At 34.2% G+C, this 22,854-nt stretch overlaps 1 long non-coding RNA gene across 1 annotated transcript; it reads right to left on the bottom strand.

Moving 5' to 3' along the window:
- Positions 1-3,434: 3,434 nt before the first annotated feature.
- On the bottom strand, positions 3,435-21,044 carry LOC143236375 (uncharacterized). The gene is made up of 3 exons (XR_013019542.1): positions 20,869-21,044; positions 20,015-20,132; positions 3,435-3,699 (listed from the first exon to the last, which is right to left on the bottom strand). It is a non-coding gene; the product is annotated as an uncharacterized LOC143236375 (long non-coding RNA).
- Positions 21,045-22,854: the final 1,810 nt, after the last annotated feature.

Raw genomic sequence — 22,854 nt, 5'->3', positions numbered from 1 at the left:
ATTCCGCAAATGCTTCAGTTGTATCTACGTTTTTATAAGTAGCATCACTTAATAAATATCCTACACCTTTAATGTAGTTATATTTATTGAGTATTACACTTTGCCCTCCTTTATCTGTTTTAGAAATAAAATACAGTTATTATCTCTTAATGACTTTATGACTTCAATATCTGTATGTTACTTCTTTTCCAAAAGATTGAAGTTCTTAACAAGTTGATGACATTCAGTTCTAATTATAATTTTAGAGTTATCATCAATCAATCTATCGAAATTATTTTCCGTATCTGTTATTAATTCTTACTTTTTAACTTGTGACTGTTAACAAGCAAAATCTAGACCTGTATGGCGTGGCTGTGTGATTAGCACGTGAAGCTAATGAGAGGAGGGCCCAGTATTTCATGCGTTCAGCAGTTTGTTCGTTATAACGGTAACATTACATCTAATTATTCGTTGTGTATATGGAGCAATCTTTTGTAGTGGTGGGTTCTGCTACTTGGCTAGCTTTCATTTAGTCACTAATTTAACTTATAGAGAGCTGTGTCTGAACCTTAGAAGTGACTGAGATGGTAGTTTAAAAGTCCACGCGCGCATGAAGTGCCATTCAGCATGATTAACAAATATTTTTTGTATAACTCGTCAGAATTATGTCAAATAATCTAATTCAAAAGATGGCGCCACTAACAATATATTTACTATCTCTAACTGTTACAGCTGGTGCGTCTTACTTAGTAGTGAATTCTAGAAAATAATTATTTGTTTAAAACAATGAATACTAATTTTAATTTTAGTTTCAATGAAACGGCACTGTTTGTGATACAAGAAAAATGTGAGTTTTATGGGAAATAAAACGAAATGTATTTAAAACACACCCATAAATTTAATTACGATATGAAATGATAAAAAGTAAGTTATTTTCTATATTGATTCAGTCGCCATCTGACGTCACAATATTTAGTTGAGTTCTTATAAATAGGATGCTCAGTACATAATGGTGATTTATCTTGCAAAGTTAAAAATCGTATTATATATACACACACATAACTTCTTGTTGAAAATTAATACGAATATTTTTAAGACACATAAACTAAATGTTTATGAAAAGTTAACAAACATTCACATAAATTATTTTTATAAAGCATTGTTCTGATGTTAACAAAACAAAACTTGGTTTGTACACTCAAGATGAAATAACAAGACAACAGTAGTACATTGCTGACACAATAGTAAATGTTTTGCATACATTACATTAAGAGAAAAATATGGTGGTATTTGGTTTAGTTTGTTTTGAATTTCGCGCAAAGCAACACGAGGCTATCTGCGCTAAACATCCCTAATTTAGCAGTGTAAAACTAGAGGGAAGGCAGCTTAACCACCCACTTAACCTACTCTTTACTAACGAATAGTGGGATTGACCTTAACTTTATAAGGCCTCCAAGGCTGAAAGGGTGAGCATGTTTGGTGTGACGGGGATTTGGACATGCGATCCTCGGATTACGAGTCGAGTGCCTTAACCACCTGACCATGCCGGGCCCGGCGGTATCTGATATTGATATTATGAATATTACAGAATGTTATATAATGTTGACAGAAACTGAATGTCTCAAGTATGAGAGAGAAAAATCGCCAAGTTAAGTTTATGGCTCAAAACCTAGGTCAATAATTGTCTGCCTAATATTTTGATTGGCTTTGAAATAAAGTTACAAAATCTAAACTAAAAATGGTAATGGAAATAACGTTTTAATGGCTATTTTCTTAACATTTACTTTGTATAAAACATGAAGTTGAAACATTGATTACAGAGTTTGAGGTCTCTGGGAAACATCTACATATCATTGTTTTTACTGACTTCGTATTGCACCAAACTTATATCTGAAAATAAGTCAAACTGAAATGCAATACATGTGTTAATGGGCCTTCGGACTAGGAGCTAATGACTGACACTCGTGAAGTTGCCAATAAAACAATGTGTGTTAACGTAGGACACCATCTTCGTTATCAAAACTGGTCTCTGGTATTCACAACTATATAACGATGATAGAATAACCCTTTTTTTATGTGAGTAGTAAACATTCTAGTCATGAAAGCTGTTTTTGTTAGACAATGACTGTGAATTATTAACCAATTAGCAAATAGATTTAGGTGATAGAGTGCCAACTAGAAAATAGGCCTTTTTTTCGTTTAGAAAGACTCTGTCTACCAATATAATACATAATATCTAACATTATGAAATACTTCGAATTTTCGTGTTCATGAAATGAAAAGTTTCACATATTTATTATTTTTCAATATTCGACCATTATATGCAATAAATGTCAAGTTTCAGCACTGTAAAGGTTAACAGAAAGTTTTCAAAATTATGTTTCAATTCACAACTAATAGTGATAGGCCAGTCTTGTTGTCGAGGTGTTGACAAAGTTAAAACACACTTTTACTTCTTACTCACCAGTTCTTTTCGGCATCTTACCTCGTTAAAAGTAACAAAAATATCATTTGTTGTTATCTTCAAGCACATTTTTTTTAAATAGATAATTTTAAAATAAATAATTCTTTCACAAAAAAAGCTGTTCAAGCGGAAGACAAGCATTGTTTATGATTATTATTTCCTTATAAAATAGGATAACAAATTGCTAATATCTGTTTTATGTTATATATTAATGTAAGGTTTGAATGTTTCAATAGTTACAGAATTTTGAAAATATTGGAAGAAAACATATTACTGAAGTGCCGCCTACTGCATACACACGGAAATGCATTCGATTATGATAGCGTTATTCGTCAGATGGCGCTTACATACTTCATACTACACGCTGAGTAAGTCAAGTGAGATAACAACTATCCGCTTCCCTGAACAATTTTTGTAGCTATTTTCTCCGAATTCCTTAAGAAGTCATTGCCTTAGTGTACTAAATACCTTTATCGAGTCTTATAGGAATAAATTAGATTATTTTGCCGAAATATAATGTGAAAACAAATACGAAAATATAGAAACTATCGAAATAGTTCTCAAAAACTAAGCTTCTTTCGAAAACTGATTATCGTAACCACGTCTCACACCAGCACATGCCTTTTTTCAGAAACAAGTTTTCATAAACGAGAAATTCAAGACGAAAATAAGTAAAATGCTTTGGTGAGTAAACAATGTTTTGACTATTATCTTCTGCAATTGCCAGTCAGTCTTTGGAGATAATATTTAGTTTATATTAATGTTATAGATTTATTTTAATTTAAGCATATGAGAATTACTGTTAATAGCATTCTTACATATTATAAATGTTCATAGTTATTAGTTAAGTTTAAATATCTTAGTGATTTATTGCCAAAACAAACACGATAAGTCGAGCGTTTTTGGAAAGTTGGATTTCTTACTTCAGCGGTAAATTATATAAATGTACAATAATGTGAAATACTAGCATTGAGAAACCACCTGAATACACTGTTTATACTTTCATTCAAAGTTGAAGATTATTCGTGCTTTAGATAACAAAACTAAAGACAAGTTTATGTTGCTGGAAAGAAAAATGGTATAAAAACAATAAAAAGACGTGCATTTGTTTGTCTCCGATACTCATGTGAAGAACACTTTCGGTGACAAAAATAAAATAATTCTGGAAACGTACAACAGCTTTTAATTGCACATCGTCTTTACTTTGGTTGGCTGCTCAACATGTTAATGTGTTTCTATGCCTATGCACAAGTTTTCTGAAATAGAAAGAAAAAATGAATATACTTATTTTCCTTATAAATACTATTTCATGAGGTTACCAAACATTGTTTATAGCATAATGTCCTGATTTGAAGAAAGGTAGATTTTCATTTTTAAAAATCATATTTTAGATATTATTTTAAATATAAACAGATACAAACAGTAATTAATATAGTGTAGTTTCATTGGTCATTTTCCATGTTCTCCAATGTTCGTTTTTGAACCAACTAAATTATGACTTTGTAAAAATAAAACGTTCGAACAGAGTTTATTCTAATTATGATGAAATAATCTTTAAAAACAATATTCGCGGCAATAATCACGCTAGAATGATTATTTTTTTAGTTATATTATCTTGTATTTCTGCTAATGAATCTATTATAAACGATGTGAAACAATCTGCAGTTTGGTGTGATTTCTAAAACCAGTATTAAGACTTATTGGTTTCGTTATTTGGCTAGCCTTCGGCATTTAATTTTATAATATTGAACGTTAGTAACTATTCTCTTGTGTATTTGTTTCAGGTAAGCAAATATTCTTAACGTGATAATTGTAACAAATTTACTGTTATACATTTAGGTTACTACCTAAGTTTGTTTCAGTTTGATGCTTGGGACGTATACTGTTAGACGTGATTTGCGCAAGTTCAGTCTGTTCTCTAAATTTATAAAAGATTCTCAAGAACAAGACTCCGCAGTATATGGTTTACAAAGACACTTAGGTGTCTTCGAACATTGCTGACGCTGTTGAACATTCGAGAATCTCGAGTGGGTATGTAGAAGTAAGTCGTCACAAGACGCTAAGACATAGTATTTGTTTGTCAGCTGCAATCAGTACTCCATAAGGCTTGGAAACTGTAATTGTGATTAACACTTATTAATAGGAAGCCTACAGAATTTGACCGCAAACGTTTATAGATTTCGAACAAAGCCGTTCAACTTCAGAGAATCAATTTCAGACATCATTATTTATACTAGGACGTTAGATATCTATCTTCCTCTGTGAAAAGTAAGCTTATAAACTGCATTAAGTCAAACAAGAATAGAACTAGCTAGCATACCCACCAAGTGTAGTGTATCTGTGTATCAACATAAAAGTAATTTCTGCCTCGTGGACCTTGACTGTCGATAAAATATTTACTTCCAGACTAGATAGATGGCTGAATATTGTTTGTGATTTTGTAAAATTTGTGAATATCAATAATCATGTCTATTAACTATTTCTAATAACCGTTATTATAAATGGAATTGTTGTTTGTATATTAAAATATATTTCTGTTAAGAAAGAAAATTGTGTGTATCAGTGTTATTGGCAAAAATAAAAAAAAAACTTATGCATATCAAAATTGAATTAATTTATACATCAAAATTAAAATTCTCAGCTATTTGAAATCTTAATATGTATTATACATAACATAATAAATTGGAGACTCGTCCGAGATTAATTATAACACGTAATGTAATATAATCCCTTACAACACGTCAAAAAGTTGAATGATTTAGAAAACTGTTGAGAAGATCCAGACGAAAGTATGTTTTATGACCTAGTTTTCAGGAATTATAATGGTAGTCTTGTGTGTCATGCACAATATTTATGTGCGGCGCTTTCCAACAAAATAACGTAAGATTAACACTTGATGTTTATAGATTCTGGTTGTTTCATACGTCAGTGTTTAAGTATATTTTATTCGGTATAGTGTAACAGTGTAGAACCTTGTATAAAAGTCACAAAAGTAAATAAAAACTGGAGAACACATTAATGGCATAATTGTGGAAATGCACAAACGATACGTTCACTTACAAACAACTAGTAATGGCACGCACTTATATGGTGAATTTTCTTAATGGTACAGAACATGACACAGATATTGTCAAAGAAAAGCGAATCGGTTATAGAATTAAATAGTATATAGATTTGGTCACATTTTGACCTCATTTCTCAAATATGCTCATGCAGCTTTAAGAATGTTCACATCCGGACATTGTGCAGGTCAACTCATGGTTATCCGTGTTCCATCAGTCTTTTTACCTTCAAGATATTATTATCGTTTTATTTTAGGCTTAGGATCGTTTTCTCAGTGAAAGATATATCCCTTCTCGTTGTGTTGTGTTCGTGAGGAAATAATATAATCGATTAGAAACTGTTGTAGTTCTTTTAAATCAGTCAGGTTTCCATGGTCGATTTTGCGCCTGGTATCACTTTCGTCGCTTCCCTGCATAAGGATGTGTACTGAAGTGAAGATTTTTGTTACCACTTTATGAGCTTACGTGTACTGCAGTGAAGTTTTATTGCTACCACTACGTTGGCTTTGCTGTTTGCTATGTGTACGAAAGTGAAGTTTCCTTAGTCTTTTGTTGGCTTCCTTGGCGTATGTGTACTGAAATTAAAATTTTGTTACGGCTGCGTTTCGTAACACTCTGTGTTTAGGCTTATTGATTCGTTGTGCACATGCACGAAAACTTTTAGTTTTGCATTCTTAATTTTGACTGTCTATGTCGCATATATTGGCTGAGTTTAGGCTCTCATTTGTACTTAACCCCTCCATACTTCACTGTAGCTATATTATGCATTAACAACGATACCATTCTTATCTCTGGTGTTAAAAAAAATTACATTGATCGTTAGTGAACAATTCGAACTCAGATTTAACTTTAATTAGTACATGTTTCCAACTTTGTTCATTCTAGTGTTTCTGTCCCATTTTAACTTTTCGTTTAATTACCTCTCCTCAACATAGTTTGGCCCAGCATGGTCGGGTGGTTAAGGCACTCGACTCGTAATCTGAGGATCGTGGTTTCAAATCCCTGTGGCACCAAACATACTCGCCCTTTCAGCCGTGGGGGCATTATAATGTGACGGTCAATCCCATCATTCGTTGGTAAAATAGTAGCCCAAGAGTTGGTGGTTGGTGGTGATGACTAGTGGCCTTCTCTCTAGTCTTACACTGCTAAATTAGGGACAGCTAGCGCAGATAGCCCTCGTATAGCTTTGCGCAAAATTCGAAAACAAATAAACAACAGAGGTTTTCGAGCAGCTACACGTCCATTCAAACCATTTCATTCTATTGTGGATATCAATGTTCTTGAAATTACATTCATACTTGTATGTATAGCAAGGTTTGAATTCGATCGTAAATACTAGTGTGGTATCACCTAGCCTAAAGTTAAATATATAAAATGTAAATGTAATAAGCCTAAAGTAAATACGTAGTGTGTGATCACCTAGACTAGAACCAACTGCATAAAATATATCATGAAAGTAAAAATATCGACTCTGGATTAAGCTATTTTGGGTTACACCGCGAACGTTTTTAATATAAATAAAACAAACCCATTTAATCAGCAAATAGTTGTTCCAGTTTTGTTGCCTGCACATTTTATTTTATACTTTCAGAACACAGACTACCAGTAATATTAGGTTATACTTTTATTGCTAAGTAACGTGACATGAAAGCTGTTGCTGGAAAGTAGTGTTACCAAAACGCACTGGCTTTTCTATATATTAAAAATTGTTAACATAACGGATTTTTAACATTCAGAAATTCTATAAATAAATCACGAATTAATTTGATGAATCGTCTTAATTTTTGTTGTTGGCTCATAAAGGAATTTATTCATACTTGACTGCCTCGACTGCACCTATCTGTCTCTTTGTTGGTCTAGCAAAATGTATTTATTTCTGTTAGCTATGAAACGTGAAGACCAGAGTGACAGTTTTGAACATTAGAACGTCACATCATAACCACAGCTATTATACAGTCGCTGGTGGAACAGATGTATAAGAACTAGAGGCTGAGGGATTATTTGACGTTTAAAAGATAGTGTAATGCTACCAAAAAATATATCCGATGCAATATGTTCACGCTCTCACATCAAAATTAATTTAAAGTAGGGTAAAGTGACTTAAAATTTACAAAAAAAGAGTAGTTATTGCTCTTAATAACATTAGTAACCAAAGGAATGTGAATCAATTTGTGGAAACAGAACCATCCAGAAAGAGACTTATAAAAAGGTTTAACCGCATGTGGTAAGTAAAATACGGTATATTTTAACAGGTGAAAATCCACGAACAAACAAATCAGTGGCCAAAGCCGTCCACGTGTTCCAGGTAACATTATACAAAGTAATTAATAAGGATTTCAAACTGAAAACCTGATAGTTAAAGCACTCGACTCGAAATCTGAAGTTAGCGGGGTCTAATCCCCGTCACCGAACATGCTCGACCTTTCTTTACTATTTAAGGTTTGTACAATTCTTTGTCACCCCTAATTATAAACCACTATTGTGGTTCATCATAAGACCCAAGGTAGTACTTCGGTTCATGGAGCCTTTATTAATCGTCTATTATTTTAAAAAGTATATTAAAAACACTTCCATTAAAAAAGAAGCTATAAGTTAAATCTTATAAATATATCACATGAAATGATAATATCTATGTCTATGTTAAATACTTAGAAATTAATCACCGTTTCATAGGTCTGTTTTTTACGAAAACTATAGGTCTGTTTCTTAAGGTAACTACAGGTCTGTTTCTTAAGGTAACTATGTTTTGGGAAAACTAAAAACATAAAATGTGGAAATGTGTATTAGTACCGCTATGTTTAATGTTGCCTTACCACTTTAAAACTAGCTATTTTCACAGTACCATCTTGGTATTTCAGTGGTAAGCCTAAGAGCGTATAACGGTAAACAACGCTTAATAACAAACAAACATATTTACAGTAACAATACGCCTGAAATCTAAAAGTGTAAAATCCGAACTGTCGTTCTTGCTTGTTATTAAGCGTAAAGTTGCGCCAAGGACAATCTGTGGTCTACCCGCCGTGGGTATCGAAACTTAGTTTCTAATGATATAAGTTAGCATACATACCACTGTACCACGGGGGGGTGGGGGGAAGAGTTCCGCCTTAATCATGGTAAACATATCGTGAACTACACACTTCAGGTTTTAATGTTAAATAAATAAAATGCTCGTCGATATATAAATCTCCATGTGTTGTTGTAAATTGATTACTCAGGACTTTAGTAATGATAAAAACAAATAAATAAAGAAACGCATTTCTTATATTCATATAATACTAAATACATAGAATAGCATCTGAATCAGTAAAAGGGATATATTTTGGCTTGATACATTTTCCTACTAATTTAAAAACTGGAAAGGACAAATGTTACTTCAACTATATTCAACTGAACATTATTACAGCAAGAACCGTGAAGAGGTTACTGTTGGGAAGAGAACGTGTGCTAGTTTATTCAACTGTATAATAATAATAATAATAATAATAATAATAATAATAAAAGGTTCTCGAAATCCCATTTAAAAATCCACGATGACATCAAGTACACTATAAGAAACTTCTATTTCTTCTTATCTTGTTAAAATTTATAGATACTTATTACGTAAGCATGTTTTCATTTTTAATGAGGGAACTCTGAAAATTATAAGTAGCAATAATCAGTTCGTTTCTAGTTTCATGAAAAATATGTGAATGAGTGTGTTGTTGTTTTTTATAACAAAGCCACACCGAGGTATCTGCTATGTCCACCAATGGGAATCAAACCCCTGATTTTAACATTGTAAATCCGTAGACTTACGTGGCTCGGCATGTCCAAGTAGTTAAGGCACTCAACTTGTAATCTGAGGGATGCGGATTCGAATCCTCGTTACACCAAACATGGTCGCTCATTTAGTCAGGGGAGCGTTATAATGTGACGGTTATTCCCACTATTAGTTAGCAGTGGGTGGTGATGACAAGCTGCTCTCCCTCTAGTTTTTTACTACTAAATTAGGGACAGCTAGACGTAGATTCAAAAACAAACACACCGTAGACTTACCGCTGTCCGACCGGGGGACATTCGTTAAAATTACGGACTAATTACACCCTTGTGCAAATTAATTGAAACAAGACGGAAAATTACGGATTTTTTTCAGTTTTTTGCGTTTTATTTCTGAGAATCCAAAAATTACTCACAAATTAATACATGATATGACCGCCTTTATTTTTCAGAAGATCATTAATCCGCTTTGGCATCGAGTCCACGATTTGACTGCAATCTTTACTAAATTTTGGATCACGATACCACACCTCAATTATGGCCTCAATTAGCTTATCTTTCGTAGTACAGTCTTTTCCCCGAAGTCTTTCTTTACAAATCGCCCAATGATTTTCAATAGGATTTAAGTCCGGAGAGTTTTCAGGCCAGTCCAACACCTTTATTCTATTCACGTTGTACTCATAAAATTCTTCACAAGTTTCGATGTGTAGCACGGAGCCAGATCTTGCTGAAAAATGTCAAATCCATCTGGAAATTTATTTTTTCAATTCTGGAACAACTCTTCTCTGCAAAACTTCGATGTACTGTGGTCTTCGCATCATACCTTCTACGATGTGTAAGCCTCCGATGCCATAGTAGCTGAAAAAGCCCTAAAACATCTTCTTCAAGGTACGTTTCACGACCTGATTCATGTGAGATTCATGTCTACGAAGACATGAGTCTCGTCACTGAATAACACCTTCCTCCACTGTTCTTGCGTCCAGTTCTTGAATTTCAGAACCAATTGATACCGTTTTTTCTTCATTGAGTTGATAAGAAGTTGTTTTATTTACTGGTCTCCTTGCCCTTTAAACGTAATTTTGAATGACGTAATATTTCTCAAAATCTCGTAATATATCACAAAAATAGATCGACCGTACTGCAAAACACAACTAATGACGCCGTTTGTGTGAAAAAATGACTATTAAAGGAAATCAGCGGGTCCAGCGAGCCTACACCGCCGCAATGCTGAAAATATTGTAAAATGACCATTTGTTTCAATTAATTTGCACAAGGGTCTACATTCCAGAAAAACTGAAATAACTAACAAACCAGAAGGTTTACGTTAAAGCTTGACAATAATTCAATAGGTTTGATTTGTTTGTTTGTTTTGGAATTTCACGCAAAGCTACTCGAGGGCTATCTGCGCTAGCCGTCCCTAATTTTGCAGTGTAAGACCAGAGGGAAGGCAGCTAGTCATCACCACCCACCCAACTCTTGGGCTACTCTTTTACCAACGAATAATGGGATTGACCGTCACATTATAACGCCCCCACGAATGAAAGAGCGAGTATGTTTGGTGTGACGGAAAATTCGAACCCGCGATCCTCGGCTTGCGAGTCGAGTTCCTTAACCACCTGGCCATGCTGAGCCAATTTTATAGGAAGAATAACTTGTCGTTATTCTATTTAGGTCTCTTTGAAAATAGCAGAAATTTAATAAGTAAGTCTTTCTAAAAATGAATTGTCTATTAACCATTGCCTCGTATGAATTGAATTTACCTTGGAATATCTGTGTAGATACTAAGACGTTGTGCAATATAAAAAAAGATTGAACGAAAATATAATATTGTCATTATATGACAATGAGCTACTCTTTTACCAGCGAATAGTGGAATTGACCACCACATTATACCGTCCCCACGGCTGAAAGGGTGAGCATGTTTGGTGCGAAGGGGATTCAAACCCGCGACCCTCAGATTACGAGTCGAACGTCCTAACCATCTGACCTAATCAGGTCTTATCTAATAATATAAAGCCTATAATACTATATTCTTTACACCAATAAAGATTTTTTTTAAAAAATCCGCCAACAGTAAATGGAACTTGTGATTCAACGAGATTAAAAGTAAAATATCTCTCGAGTGAAATTGCTACTTTCACAGTTTAAATTTTATTTCTTGTGTGAAAAAACTTTTATTGAAATTGACTGTTCTTAATTTTGGCCTCTTAAGAATATTTTTACCATTAACGTTTCTTTTTGTCAATAATTGTACCTTAGTATAATTTCTACTTTTCTATCTCCATTACATATTTAGAAATAAATTGTTTATTCAAAACTTTGCATCGTAATACACATTTACACATCTATAAAAATTTTGCCAGCTAAGAGAAAGTGAACAATACAAATATGTTACATGCAGCTAAATACAAACAATTAGAACAATTAAATAGATACGTTGACTAAATATAACAAATATTTTACTCTTTTACTTTATCGGAATCGAATTTTTCTCGACCTTAATGACACAATGTGCTCTCTTAGAATAAAACGCTAGGTCATGGTTCGAACTCTGTTGTTCCTCATTTTAAACTACTGACCAGAGAAAAGAAAGCCAGCCAACCAGTAGCACCCTCCATCAACTAAGAAAATTGACTGTTATTTTAAAACGAGCCTCCAGCTGATAGTTGGAGCATGTGCAACCGCATCACGTCTTGCACACGCACTTTTATTCCAACACCCGGCAAGCTAACCAGTAGGCGTTACCCGCATCCGTTTTACTTACTAGGATTTTACATTTTTAATGATCAGGGATTCTCATAAACAACAAGAAATGATGTTCAGATGGTATATATATAGGCTCCTCTATCTGCTTATACTGTAATACACACAAAGAGAAACAGGCAAGTGTTGCAAGCACTTTTGACTGGTTTAAGCTTCTTTGTCGTGTTAAAAATACCAATGTTACAATAAGTTTGTTTGTTTGTTTTTTGAATTTCGCACAAAGCTAGTCGAGGGCTATCTGCGCTAGCCGTCCCTAATTTAGCAGTGTAAGACTAGAGGGAAGGCAGCTAGTCATCACCACCCACCGCCAACTCTTGGGATACTCTTTTACCAAAGAATAGTAGGATCGACCGTCACATTATAACGCCCCCACGGCTGAAAGGGCAAGCATGTTTGGCGCGACGGGGAGTTACCATAGGTATTAGTCTATAATATAACTTAAGCTTCGGATTACGTTCAAACTAGTATCTACTTCTACGTAGAATGAAAAATAAGGAGGGTAGGCACTTCCATAATCGTTTTATTTCATAATTGAGATGTTCAAAAATTATTTCAAATATTGAAGAGAAAAATAAAAAAAGGTACAATGAAAAATTACTTTTTGAATAAATGCATATAAATCTTAAAAAAAAACAAACGGCATTCTAAACATTTAGATTTTTACTTGAACTCATAAAATACTACACTATAGTTGTTTGGTTGGATGTAATTAAGAACAAAGCTACATAATGGGCTATCTGTGGTCTGCTCACCATGAGTATCGAAATCTCGATTTAGTGTTATAAGGTCGCAGACATACCGCTGTTTTACTGGGGAGTCTATAAAAAACCTCAAATATACACTACATGGCTAAAAGTATATGGACAACCCTTTTCATTAGAGGGCTCGGCCATTTCAACCACAGACAATGCTAACAAGTGTATAAAATCAAGCATACAGCCATACAATCTCCATAGACAAATATGGACAGTAGAATGAGTCATACTGAGGAGCTCAGTGACTTTCAGCGTGGTACTGCCATAGGATGCCACCTTTCCAACAAGTCAGTTCTAAAATTTTTGCCCTGCTACAATTGTCCCAGTCAACTGTAAGTGCTGTTATTATGAAGTGGAAATGTTTAGGAGCAACAGCAGCTCAGCCACGAAGCGGTAGTCCACACAAGCTCACAGAACGGGACCGCCGAGTGCTGAAGCGTGTAGCGCCTAGAAATCGACTGCCCACAGTTGCAACCCTCACTACCGAGTTCCAAACTGCCTCTGGAAGCAACGCCAGTACAAGAACTGTTTGTCGGGAGCGTCATGAAATGGGTTTCCGTGGCCGAGCAGCCACATACAAGCCTAAGATCACCATGCGAAATGCCAAGCGTCAGCTGGAGTGGTATAAAACACACCGTCATTGGACTCTGGAGCAATGGAAACGCATTTTCTGGAGTGATGAAACACGCTTCGCTATCTGGCAGTCTGATGGACGAATCTGGGTTTGGCGATTGCCAGGAAAACGCTCCTTGCCTGAATGCATAGTGACAACTGTAAAGTTTGTGGAGAAAGAATAATGGTGTGGGGCTGTTTTCATGGTTTGTGCTAGGCATTTAGTTCCAGTGAAGAAAAATCTTAATGCTACAGCATACAATGACATTCTAAAGAATTTTGTGTTTCCAACTTTGTGACAAGAATTTTAGGAAAGCCTTTTTTTCTTTCAGCATGACAATGCTCCCGTGCACAAAGCGAGGTCCATAAAGACTATGTATTGCAATCTTGTATTAAGATTTATGGCTAGGTGTGTTGAGGCGTGCGACTCGTAATCCGAGGATCGCATGTCCAAATCCCCGTCACACCAAACATGCTCGCCCTTTCAGTTGTGGGGGCGTTATAATGTTACTGTTAATTCCACTATTCGTTAATAAAAGAGTAGCCCAAGAGTTGGAGGTGGGTGGTGATGACTAGCTGCCTTCCCTCTAGTCTTACATTGCTGAATGTGGGACGGCTAGCGGATATAGCCCTCGTGTAGCTTTGCACGAAATTCAAAACAAACGAACAAGAAGTGAGCTTGTAACCAGAGTGAAGCCAGCTAAGAAAATGTAGTGTTAGCTTAGGCATGTCGTAATAAAATCAACTCAGAATTCATTTGCTCGTCGTGGGTCTGGATCGTCGATATAAAACTCGGTAGTGCCTGTAAGTTTGTAAAACTCTTGTATATAAACCAATATTTCAATAACAATTTGTAATAATCGTTATTTTAAATCGTATTGTTTGTATATTAAAATATATTTGTAAAAAAAATGGAAATTGTGTCTATCAATCTCGTCGGAAAATACCATAACTTTGACACATTTTAACAGTTAATTAACTTCTAAATTCGAATTCAAATTTGTAGTTATTTAAAGAGAGTAATACGTAAAGTACTTAACATAATAAATCAGACTTATCAAAAATAAACTATAATACATTACAGCTTATTACACCAAAATCTGGGTTTCGATACCTATTATGTAGCTTTTTAGTTACAAAGAAACAAACATTCTATAATTCATATTTTAATTATAAAACTGGTGATATTGCTTTCATTATTCTTATACTTAATTTTCATTCTGTGCTATTTCATGATACCGATAATATGAGTTGCATATTTCATTTTCAATTACAAAATCGTTTTCTCTTGAAACCTACGCTCGGTTTCTGGGACGTATCGATGTCTAAAACAATCATTGAAGTTACTGTATGAAATTACATTTTACAATCATTGAAGTTACTGTATGAAACTACATTTTACAAGTTGTTTATTACTGCTTGATAAAGTACCTCATGCTCAAGGCTCGCGATAATAAACTCTTAAATGATTAACATGTTTTTTATAACTTTTATCACAAGTTTGTTTGTTTTTGGAATTTCGCACAAAACTACTCGAGGGCTATCTGTGCTATCCGGGCCTCCTTTTATCACAAGCATAAAAATACAAACATTGACGATTATGGAACTTTGTAAATAAAAAGCATTTATTTCAATAAAAATACGTTTTGCACATATTGCTAAAATAACAGCAAAGTGCTTGTGACAAGTTTCTTCATTCCTTTTTGTCCCGGGTCCGGCATAACCAAGCGTGTTAAGGCGTTCGACTCATAATCGTAGCGTCGCGGGTTCGAATCCTGGTCGTACCAAACATGCTCGCCCTTTCAGCTATGGAGGCATTATAATGTGACGGTCATTCCCACTATTCGTTGGTAAAAGAGTAGCCCAAGAGTTGGCGGTGGGTGGTGATGACTAGCTGCCTTCCCTCTAGTCTTGCACTGCTAAATTAGGGACGGCTAGCGCAAATAGCCCTCGAGTAGCTTTGCGCGAAATTCAAAACAAACCTTTTTGTCCCCCTATCAGACAGCGGTAAATTTACGACTTGTCCACCAGGAAGGCTTAAACCCCCTATTTTAGCGTCACAAGTCTGTGGACCTAACTATGAATAACTGGAGAACAAGTGCGTTCGTATAAAATTTCATGAAGAAATTACGAAAGACATAGATGAAAAAAAATCATAATAATTTACGGAAAATATAAAAGATGTACATGCACTTAAGATCTAAAAAACGGGAAAAGAACTAGTGAACGTAATTAGAAAAATTATGGTTTTTAATGTAATTTGAGAGTTTAGTATGTTTTTAAATTATCCAATTTTTCAACATGTTTGCGTTGGGTAAGAATGTAGATGTTTTAATTTTATTTACATCGAGTTGCAGCTTAAATATAGCTGACAGCATATATCTGACGTCATCTCATTTCCAGCGCCATACGAGCTGCCTTAATTTGATCTGCTATAACATATAAACAGAATCACATTCAACTTGATGAGTGTCAGTATGTCCTACATACCAACAAGATTCACTGGAACATTTTATTATCCTAATCAGTGTACACGTATATTTCGCTATTTAAGTGAGGGTATTACCATGGCCCAGATTCATAATTTCAAGGTTCAATAGATGAATCAACATAATGTTTCTTTATCTGATGTGTTTAGCGCAGTTTACATTAATATTTTATATTTTTAAATCATTTCCTTAGTTAAATGTCTTTTAGTTATGTTAGAATTGGTATAATACAAACAAACAATGAACATTTGTATATTTATATCATAAAGTTGACAATTATTAGACTTTGAATAACACTTTTGTACTTAAAATGACTAAAATGTGTTCCGTTTCTAAAAACAGTGATACGTCAATTTTAGAATAATAGTCTTTATTACCTAAAGTTTTAACTTTAGGAGCTAAAATGTCAGAGAAATGTTTATGACATATGACTACTGGTCAACAATATCACTAGCATTATTTAGTAATACCTAAGTAATAGGCCCAGCGTGATGGTTAAGGCACTCGACTCGTAATCTGAATAACTTTTAATGTTTGTTTGTTCTTCAATTTAGCACAAAGCTACTCGAGGGCTATCTATGCTAGCCGTCCCTAATTTAGCAGTGTAAGACTAGAGGGAAGGCAGCTAGTCATCACCACCCACTGCCAACTCTTGGGCTACTCTTTTATCAACGAACAGTGGGATTGAACATCACATTATAACTCACCCACGGCTGAAAGGGTGAGCATGTTTGGTGCGACGGGGATGCGAACCCGCGACTCTCAGATTACGAGTCACACGCCTCAACACACCTAGCCATAAATCTTAATACAAGATTGCAATACATAGTCAACAATATACGTCACTTGCAAAATAGAAAACTATCATGAAATCACTGTAAGTACTAAAATAAATATACATCGTCAATCTATTACAAGTACAAGCCAAGCACTCTTCAATCTTTTTAGTGTTGTAGGGAGTGTTAGGTGTCCCAAAATCAAAAGGAATTTAAATTTGAAACAAATGTTTTAAAAGTACTTTCACTGAGTTGTTTTATTTTACAAAGTTTTAAATTAGAGTATTCACTTTAATATAATAAGTGAACTGTTGTTTTTTCTGAATATTTGGAAGCTCTTTTTTCTATTAAGTAAAGAAAAGGATGAAAATCAGTGTTCAAATAGTCGTAACAACCAGCAGAGTGAGAATGTCTTCGTAAGCCTGAGGTTGTGGCTCGTTACGCTTCTAAATTATTGGCCTCTTTGTTGTCAGTTGGCGGACAATATTGTTTTCAAGCAACGTCGGCTGGAAAACTAACTGGTTGGATTGAAGTGTTTTGTGTGTGTGTGTGTGTTATTACAAGGTGATAACTACTTCGGTGCATTCATTCCCAACATGCTTTTACAAACAATGCTTAAAGAACACAGTGTCAAGGGTGCTATGAAGAGCTAAAAGTAAATTTGAACCATTAATTATTATATCTAAACTTTCACAACCCACTCACCCATGTAACCATTAATTTTTATATCAGTGTTTTATCTCTTTAAATATCGTTTTGTACCTATGATAGAGTGTCCAGACGTCCCTCAGTTTCGTCGGGACAGTCCCGTTTTTTAACTAGTCTATCCTAGTGTCCTGAGAAAAGTTCTCAAGACGCGGAAAATGTCCCGGCTTCATGATAATAACATCGAATTGTCAATTGCGTCGAATCATGAATGCACTAGCCCTAACTAACTCGCTTATTATTGTAACGCGTACTCTCCTGTCGTCAAACTCTCGGAAGTTCTACAAGTGCATGGTGAGAAACCCAGATCTAAGGGACTTCGAATTGTGGTGACAGTTAAAGCAGTGTTTATCAAAACAAACTTTAGATAGTCATGTACTGAACTTTATGACTATTTAATGAAAACAACAGAACCTCTACGTTCCATTCACACTGCACGAAAAATATGGCTCAAATGTGTTAAAATAGTGTTTAAAAAGGTTGTGAAAGAGAAATATTAAATAAAGGATGGTGGTATCAAGTAGCCTATTTTAATATGAATATACGTTTGTTGTTGTTTTTTTTTTATTTTGCACAAAGATACACGAAGGCTGTCTGCGCTAGCTGTCCCTAATTTAGCAACGTAAGACTAGAGAGAAAGAAGCTGGTTACCACCACCCACCCACAAACTCTTGAAATACTCTTTTTACCAACGACTGACCGTTACTTATAATGCCTTCACAGCTGAAAAAACGAGCATGTCTGGTGTGACGGGATTCAAACCCAAGACCTCATGCCTTAACCGCCTGGCCATGCCGAGCCATCTTATAATTAATATTATGTATTAACTTAAACACATTTTGAGTGTTTTCACGTAATATTTTATCCATCAACCTGAATGTTATTATAAGACGCCATTACTAACACTTAATAAATTTAAAAATCCTTGAAGTAGAAGTGTTTATTATGCAATTAAATATGTGAAATTTTTAATCATCCCACTGATTCCTATAAAATTTCTAAGAAACCATAATTTTCATAAGCAGTCTTTATTTTATAAAATACTTCAAAACATACCGTCTTCTTCGATAATGAAACTTTATTTCAATGTACTCTTTTGTAATGCAATTTTATATCTCTTTCTCTCTACCTCATAAATGTTTTCCTAGGTTAGTTCGAATGTGTTGAATATAATTTTTAAAGTTGTTTTTAATATTTAAAATACGTCTGTTTGATTTATTTTTGCTTGTTGTTGAATTTTGCGCAAAGCTACATGACGGTTATCTGCACTAACCGTCCCTAATTTAGTAGTGTAAGACTAGAGAGAAGGTAGCTCTTGGGCTACTCTTTTACCAACGAATAGTAGGATTGACCGCCACGTTATAACGCCTCTACGGCTGAAAGGACGAGTATGTTTGGTGCAAGGTGGATTCGAAACCGCGACCATCAGAATACGACTCGAGCGCCTCAACCACCTAGCGATGCTGGGTCATTTAAGATATCTTTAGCATAATCAACATTTGACCTTTATTTGACATTTACAAAAATAATATGGTTATTTTTCTAAAGCATCCAATATAATCTTCGTGTGATACTTAGAATATTTACTGACAACAGAAACAGAAATGCAAAATATTGATAATCTCTTACTTAAAAAAACGAGTTAATTAAGTCGGATATTTTATGTAAATCGGAATATTTGAAATACTTCACTGTTAAAAACCACGAAATATGCTCTTTAGCATAAAATGATATTTGACCTCTCCCTAAGATAACCAAACATTGGTGTGTTTTGTAATTTTCTTATAGCAAAGCCACATCGAGCTATGTGCTGTGTCCACCGAGTGTAATCGAATCCCTGATTTTAGCATTGTAAATCCGTAGACTTACCGCTGTTCCAACGTGGACCCAAACAATGGTATATCCCTCATTTTTGCATGTAAATGATTGGAACCTGTAGAAAAGTGTGTGTGTTTTTCCAAAATCCCATATGTATCGACCAAATTACCTGAAAAGACCATAAAATTTTGTATTTTTGTGTTATTTTGACCTCCCTGTAATTACAGAAAATGGTTAAAATATATCATTTTTGTTTACCATTTTTGTTTGTGCAGCATGTAAAACATATCTTTTTGTTAAATTTCATGTAAATTGTTTAAAATATGGCCGAGTAATTAACCCAAAACCTCAAAGTTGGTGTTTTTTGTGTGCTCTGAGTCCTCTAAAATAATTCAAAATATATAAATTCGTTTGTTTTTGTCAATTTGTTGGGCGCAAAACATATATATTTGAGTTAATTTTCATTTTGGTTGCTGTAAATATGACAGCATAGAAGCCTAAGGTATATATAGTTTTGGTATAATTCTACCAAGTTTCAACAAACAGCCAAGAAATAAAGGAACGGTGATCGAATAAAAACCTTTTGGAAGAAGAAAAATGATGTGTTTCTGGGGAGACATAACAAAGCCACAATGTAGTGTTTGATTTCTAGGTTATAAATAACACAATATAAGCTATTCCCTTAAGCTGCAACTTTAAAACGTTTATAATTGATTATCAACAGGGACGTTAGCTTTAATAGTTTACCATAATTATCAAAAGCTCTTTGTATATCACTAAACGAAATATTCACAATGTAAAAAATATAATAGAAAATCGTTTATTGATATCCTACCGAAACGCCGACAACTCCCATGCGTGTGGGCCCGAATCCAAATGTTTAAGCACCTAGCGACACCTCTGGCCGATGAAAATAGTAATGCCGAATATTTCCTTTTTTGTTTACGTCACTTCTATAAAAATAAAAATAGAAAATCGAGAATCTTTTAGAAAAATAAATTATTAAATGAAGCGATTACCTACAAGTATAATTTTTCCAAAGAACATTTTGTCATGTGCACTATTCGTAGACTTCGATATATAATATAGTACTCTAAATATTATCACAACAAATAGCCCATTAGCCACAATCAAAATAAAAGATGGCTAATGACTGGAATGTTGGACGCATCAGGAGATTTGGCTATGTACCTTGCATGGCTGCAGTGACGCATTTTGCTCAGTGAAACTAATTCACTGAACGCACGTCTTTTTAAAATTGAAGATGTAATAAACTGGATTTTAGACTGTAATGAATTAATTTTAAACCTCGTGAACACGATTCATTATAATCTTAAAATGTTGAACTTAATTTTCAAACACATGTACTAAACAATGAGACTTTTTATTGTTTTTAACGGGTCATTGCTTTATAAGTTTTATCTGTGCAAGCACGTGAATTCATTCTTATGTAACGGTAAAGTCAGGTGAGCAGAACATAAGAGGTACATTCTTTCGAAGTACATCAGAAAAGTCTACCTTTATACTATTGTTGTTTATCTGGTCGTTTAATTAATGTCAACCTTATGAGGTCAGTACGCTGCTTAAATGCTAGCAATACATTTTTTTATTATAAGCATATGCAGCTGGTCTTGCTTACAAGACAAAATACAATACAAAACTTAAGAATCAAACAATCAATGTGAATACCTTGAATAAACACCTTTGTATGTAGATATACACACATATGTATACATAGACACAGGGACACTTTTTAACCATAAACAGTGAATTAGTTAAAAGACAACTTTTCTGTTTAGAGCACGAAAAGGGATTTCACAACGTATGAAATCGTAAAATATAATTTTGTGTACAATTTGAGAACGTGAATTGTACGTGACTGTGAGATAACTACTTCATACTGTAAGGCTATATCTACTATGTGTGTGTTTTTTTTCTGTTAATGACGTAATGCAATTTTGAATTTGGTCAAGGTTTAGTCTTACGAAGAAATGCCAGCAAATAATTGTACTTCTCGAAAAGTGCGTGAGTTGACGTAATAATTAATCTAGATATAACCTAGGGAAAGAGTCGTTTAATGGTGTATTTCCACAGTTTTTATTTGTGTTACTGTGAAGGGGGTGGGGTTACACCAGATCATTCAAACAAATTTCACGTTCTTTCTTAAAATAATTTTCACTTGCTACCATAACAAATTAGGACGAAAAATAAAGTATACATAAATTGTATTATATGAATCCAGGAAAAAAAAGTTACAGGTATCTTTAATAAGGCGGGAAATATTGTGAAAACATGATTATAGTTATAATTAATGTGTGTTTCATTTTTTGCACACCTAGTACTTATAAATTAGGTCTACAATGACTGCTAACTAATGGCGTATTAAAGAAAAGGAACGTATTATTGTTGGAAGTTATGACGATAAAATAACCTCATATTATTCAAACATACCATTTATTTATTAATAAGAATACTTTTTAAAAATCTTCCATTTTTCTGCACGCTAGTGTATGTATGATGGCATTATCAGTTAATAACTGACTTAAAATATTTCTTTATTTCTTTAATTATTTATGGTATGTAAACAAAATGACTTTTTGTCCTGCACAAAACTGTAACTTTTGTCCTGTGACTTTATTTCCTTCCACACATCATTTAACTTTATTTTTATCATTACATTTGCTGGTATTGTTGGTGTAAACTTTCATGTTGGCAAGTACTGCTTTTTGCCTCAACGTTGACATAAATATAAAACAACTTTCTTTTTCCTTGACTTTCACATCGATAAGTAAGTTTAGAAAGAGAGGACCGATAAATCGCGCATTTTGTCAAAAGTAAAACACTCTACACGTTTTGGGTTTGATTATTGCCAAGCACAAAGCTACACATTGCTCTATGTGTGCTGTTCTTACTACGAGTATTTAAACCCGATTTCTAGAATCTTAAGCCTGCATACATACCACTGAATCCATGCTGATTATCAGCTGTTTTGGCGACCGTCATTGCATATGAACTGAAATTGTTAGAATTAAAAAACCTTTCTAGTTAGAAAAGTGTTTCTTTATTTATTTATTGTTTTTTTCATTTGTTGTCACCATTTTGTCAAACCGGCATGGTCAGGTGGTTAGGGTACTTGACTCCTAATCAGTATGACGCGGGTTCAAACCCCTGTCATACTAAATATGCTCGTCCTTTCAGCAGTAAGGGCGCTATAGCGTTATGGTGAATCCCACTATTCGTTGGTGGTGATAACTAGCTGCCTTCCCTCTAGTCTTACACTGCTAAATCAGGGACGGCTAGCGCAGATAGCCCTCGTGTAGCTTTGCGCGAAATTCAGAAACAAACAAAATCGTTCTAAAAGAAGAAAAACAAGTGGTCAACATTGCGATCAAATAACCTTTACTGGGAGTGGAATCACTCGTATGATTTTAACCATTTCTTTGTATTAATAACAATGCTAAATTGGAAAAGCGATTGCTCCGAAATAATATTATTCACGTGCTGTCCTGTAAGGTAGGCTTAGTAATATGGTGAGTACAAATGAACGTTTAGGACCAACTGAAAACTGTAAATGATATTTTAATGTTAATGAGCGATAATATACGGTGTCAAGGTACAAACAGTAGATTGGAAGTATTATCAAACTGAATACCATCAGCTATCTCGGTGTTCTTT

The sequence above is a fragment of the Tachypleus tridentatus genome, chromosome 13 (assembly GCF_004210375.1).
Source record: "Tachypleus tridentatus isolate NWPU-2018 chromosome 13, ASM421037v1, whole genome shotgun sequence".
NCBI classification, from domain to species: domain Eukaryota; kingdom Metazoa; phylum Arthropoda; class Merostomata; order Xiphosura; family Limulidae; genus Tachypleus; species Tachypleus tridentatus.
This window is presented reverse-complemented; position numbering and strand designations above follow the sequence as displayed.